Here is a 5,504-nt window from a genome sequence, read left to right on the forward strand (position 1 = left end):
GGGTGTATGTGGACCTACCCAGGACATGAGAGATGCTCTTTTCGTCCAATGAGGAGTCCTGGGGTAGGCGTGGTGTCTGTATGTGTATGAATGTGGGAGCCTAACCAGGCTCACCTGGGACACAGGAGAGGCCTGTTTTGTCCGATGAGGAGTCCTGGGGCAGGAAAGGTGTGTGAAAGAGATGGTCTCCATAGAGGCCAATGTGGGGAGTAACATGGGGAGGCACAGATCCCTTGGCACGGGCCTATGTGCTCCGAGGCAAGCGCAGGGGAAACCAGACCTAGGACATTGTATATGGCTGACAGGACCAGCTCCATGGCCGCAGTAGGCTGTGAGAGTGGAAGTCACATTCCTGGCTAAGCAACGTCCAAAACTCGTGTAATAGGACCCAGTCTGGTGAACCTGAGAGTGAAAGTGCATTACAAAGGAGGAAATGGGAGGCAAAGCGTTGAAACCGACTCCTTTTGAGTGCACGATAAAGAGTTTTAAAACAGGATTTACAGGTGATTATGGGATGAAACTGGATGCTCAAAAGTTAAGGACATACTGTGAGATAAATTGGCCTGCTTTTAATGTGGGGTGGCCCCCTGAAGGTACAATAGAAAGAGAATTAATTGGCAGTGTGTTTAAGATGGCCACTGGAGTTGGAGGACAACCAGGATATCCAGACCAGAGTCCCTAAATAGATTCTTGCCTCAGTGTGGCACAAACTTGCCCCAAGTGGCTACAGCCCTGCCTAGAAGGATAGTGCAAGGTATTAATGGCTCAGGCAGCCTAACCAAAGGAAGCAGAGGAACCTAAAGCCCCTAGAGTCTCTCAAGAAAAGGAGTCCCTGAAGCCTCAGCTGAAACTAGTTCTTCAGTTTCCACCTGAGGAAAGGGAATTTCCGCCCCCATATGTGCCAGTCTACCTGTCTTTGGCCAGCATAAGGCAGGAGGCAGAGTCAGGAGCATCTGGAGAGTTGGGCTGAGAGGAAAGTGAGGCCCAATCTCCCCCCACCCCAGAGGAACAAAAGCCTCTGTTAGAAAAAAACAAGGAAGATGGACAGAGCAAGGCAGCTGGGCGCCTCTGCTCAGGCTGACTACAGGCTTTGCAGATACCACTTTGAGAGACCAGGACACAAGTTTATGTGACAAAGGCAGATACAAGGAGGCTCTAGGCTTTATGTTTATCAGCCTTTCTCCACTACTGATCTCTTAAATTGGAAACAGCACAACCCCTCATATGCAGAAAAGCCTCAGGCTGTCATTGATTTGGTGAATTCTAGTATTATAACACAAAACCCAACCTGGCCAGATTGTCAACTACTTTTGCTAACTTTAATACAGAGGAGCATAGGAGAGTTAATCAGGCAGCTCTCAGCTGGTTAGAAGGGGAAGCCCCAGAGGCCACCCGTAACCCATGCCAGTTCGCCGTGGAGCCATACCCAAATGAGGACCCTAACTGGGACCCAAATGAGGCTGGGGACATGGAACAGCTGCATTATATAGAAGGGCACTCCTGAACAGGATAAAAGCAGGAGGAAGGAAGGCATTGAATATGCATAACATATCAGAAGTGGGCCAAAAGCCTGATGAAAGCCGCAGTGCATTCTATGAAAGGCTTTGTGAGGCATGGAGGCTGTACACTCCAGTTATTCCAGAGGGTCCTGAAAACCAAAATATGATAAATATGACCTTTGTCAAGCAAGCTCAGGGAGACATAAGATGAAAGCTTCAGAAGCTGGAAGGCTTTTCAGGGAAAAATATTAGTAAACTCCCGGAAATAGCAAACAAAGTATACAAAAACTGGGAAGAAGAGGCAGAGAAAAAGGAAGAAAGAAAAATGCGAAATAGAAACAAAGAGACAGCTCAATTTCTGCTGCACTAGCAGAAAGTAACCCTGGACTTGTTAGAGGGCGAGGCCGAGGCAGAGGCCAAGGAAGAGGGCAGACAAGACCCAGAGACGAAAGCCAGTCCCAGTTGGACAGGAACCAATGTGAAAGGTGCAGGCAAATGGGCCATTGGAAAGATGAGTGCCCTGAAAAGGAAAAGGATGGAGATGATGGTCAGTGGTCTACCACCCAAGTGCAGTGTTAGGTTGCTAGCAGTGGTGCTTCCAAGGCAGATCCTGATCTGATCGGCTTGGCAGGGGCTGAGAATTTAGAGGACTCAGACAGACCAGGCTCCATCCTTTTAGGCCTCAGGGAGCCTATGATCTCTATGGAAGTAGGGGGCCAATTAATGGATTTTTTGGTCAATACTGGTGCTGCTTTCTCTGTGGTAACTCACCCAATTAGCCCCTCCTCAAAGAACTGTGTTACTGTCATAGGGGCTGCAGAGGCCAAAGAAAAGAGACCTTTTTGCAAGTCCAGGAGATATGTTATTGAGGGATAAGAAGTGCAGCATGGTTTCTATATAAGCCAAATTGCCCAGTGCCTTTGTTAGGGAGAGACTTACTCCAGAAACTGCAGGCATAAATTTCCTTTACATCTGAAGGGAATACGACACTGGAATTTGAAAAGTCTAAGGCAATGGTATTGATTCTAACTGTCCCAGAGGCTGAGGAATGGCAGCTTTCTGAACTGTCTGCCAGAAGGCTACTGGAGCTGGACCTACACAGTATGTAGGGAATGCTTTTCAAGGTGCCAGGTGTATGCGCTGAGGAAAATCCTCCTGGACTTGCTGTAAACAGACACCCAGTGGTAATAGAGCTTAACACTCATGCTGCCCTGGTATGAGTCCGTCAATACCCACTACCCAAATAAGTAATTGAAGGCATAACAAAACATATAAATTGGCTCTATGAACAAGGGATTACAGTAAAATGCAAGTCTTCTTGGAATACTCCTCTGCAGCCTGTGCTCAAGCCAAATGGTGAATACAGGCCAGTGCAGGACTTCTGGGTGGCAAACAAGGCCACTGTCACTATCTATGCCATAGTACCCAACCCATACACCATGTTAGGACAGATTCCTGCTGAGGCCGTTGGTTCATGTGTCTAGACTTAAAGGATGTTTTCTTTGCTTGAGACTTGCTCCCCAAAGTCAGCCTATATTTGCCTTCCAGTGGGGGCAATCACAATATACCTGGACAAGACTGCCACAAGGGTTTAAGAATTCTCCCATTATCTTTGAGGAGGCTTTGGCTACCGACCTTGAAGCTTTGCACCATTTAGTGACAATTCTGTGGTATTACAATACATTGATGATTTGCTATTCACTGCCCCCAGGAGGGAGGAATATCTCCAAGGAATAGAGAGGCTTCTTCACCTGCTGGGTGAAGCTGGTTACAAAGTGTCCAAGGACAAGGAAAAAGTCTGTTTTCTGGAGGTTGGATATCTAGGATTCATGGTATCCCAAAGCCAGCACAGGCTTGGAAGTGCATGCAAGTAGGCTTTATGTGCATTGCCCACCTCAGTTACAAGGCAGCAGGTCAGGGAATTTCTGGGTGCAGTGAGATTGTGCCGAATCTGGTTTCCAAACTTCTGCCTTATAGCAAGGCCCTTATTTGAGGCTAGCAAAGGAAAGGAAAGAGAGCCCTTCCTATGGGAAAAAGAATAGGAAAAGGCCTTCAAGGATATAAAGGAAGCTCTCATCCAGGCCCCAGCACTAGGGTTGCCAGATGTTAAAAAACCCTTCTTTTTGTATGTGGATGAATGAAAGAGAATGGTATTTGGAGTCTTAACTCAGTTGTTAGGCTCTTGGCATCAGCCAGTAGCATACTTTTATCCAAGAGACTGGACTTGGTGGCCTTAGGTTGGCCCTATTGCCTCAGGGCACTGGCAGCTACCGCGATCCTTATAGAAGATGCCAACAAGCTAGCCCTAGGTCAGAAGATAATATTCCGGGTGCCACACACTGTAGTCACCTTAATGGAGCAAAGAGGACGTCATTGGCTCTCCCACTCTAGAATGCTAAAGTATCAAGTGCTTCTGTGTGAGAATCTGCGGGTAACACTACAGACTAAATACCTTGAACCCAGCTACCCTGCTGCCTGTGGAGGAACCCGATTGGAAACATGGTGGGTTGCCTCAATGCTGGCAGGGCCTTCCCCATTGTTGCATAAATATGGTGGATGAAGTGTTCTTGAGCTGGGAAGCTCAGAGATACCCGCTTGGAGAGCCCAGATGTTGAATACTTCACTGATGGTAGCAGTTTCATAACAGATGGGGTGTGATATGCAGGCTATAAAGTAGTAACACAACACTCGGTAGTTGAGGCTCAAGCCTTAACTTCTGGGACTTCCGCTCAGAGGGCTGAATTAATAGCATTAACCAGAGCACTGTTATTGGCCAAGAGGAAGAAAGTAAATATATATACTGACTCAAGATATGTTTTTGCAACCCTACACGACCATGGGGCAATATAAAAAGAGAGAGGACTATTGACTACTGAAGGAAATGATATAAAAAATAAGGAAGAAATTTTGCAATCAATAGAAGACATATGGGCTCCAGAGAAGGTGGCTGTCATTCATTGCAAAGGGCACCAAATCAGGAAAGGCTGTGAGGCACAGGGCAACAGAAAGGCAGACCGAGAGGCTCAGCAGGCAGCAATGAGCAAGGTTTTACCTGAAGAAAGAATTCCAGCAATGCCTCTCCTTATAGAGCCCCCTTTACTTGAGGTACCCAATTACTCTTTAAGTGAAAAAGCTTGGTTTCATCACGAAACAGGAAACATATATTAAAGATAGTTGGTGGCTGTTCTCTGACGGGAGGCTAGCCATCCCTGAAACAATAGCCCCAAGGTTTGTGAAGCAGATCCATCAAGGAACACACATTGGAAGGACGGCCCTAGAGATTTTGATAGGTCAGCATTTCTATGTGCCATGGCTCTCTGCAATCACCCGTGGTGTTTGTGAACAATGTCTATCCTGTGCCTAGAATAATCCAAGACAAGAACGTACTTGACCCCCTGGAATACAGGAAGCGGGAGCTGTGCCTTGTGAGAACCTGCTTATAGACTTTACCAAGTTACTTCAAGCAGGAGGTTACTGGTATATGCTAGTGTTTGTTTGCACCTTCTCGGGATGTGTTGAGGCCTTCCCAACCAGGAATGAAAAGGCATGAGAGGTGACAAAAGTAATACTAAAAGACATCATACCAAGATTTAGGTTGACTTTAATCCTAGGATCAGACAACGTCCTGCATTTGTGACAGAGTTAGTACAACAGTTGACTTAATTTTTAAAGATCAAATGGAAACAGCATACAGCCTCCTGACCACAGAGATTAGGGAAGGTTAAACAGATGAAACAGACACTCAAACAGCTACTAAAAAAGTTTTGCCAGGAAACTCACTTACAATGGGATCAGGTCTTGCCCATGGTCCTCCTCCAGGTCAGGTGTACACCTACAAAACAAACTAGGTATTTGTCCTATGAAATATTGCTCGGAAGGCCATCCCCAGTCATTATCAAATTAGAGGGGATTTAAAGGAGGTAGGAGAGTTAAACACTTAAGAGACAGATGCAGGCTTTAGGAGTGGCAATGAAGGAGGTGCAAAGCTGGGTAAGAGAAAGGATA

This window comes from Gorilla gorilla, chromosome Y (assembly GCF_029281585.2).
Source record: "Gorilla gorilla gorilla isolate KB3781 chromosome Y, NHGRI_mGorGor1-v2.1_pri, whole genome shotgun sequence".
Taxonomy (NCBI): Eukaryota; Metazoa; Chordata; class Mammalia; order Primates; family Hominidae; genus Gorilla; species Gorilla gorilla.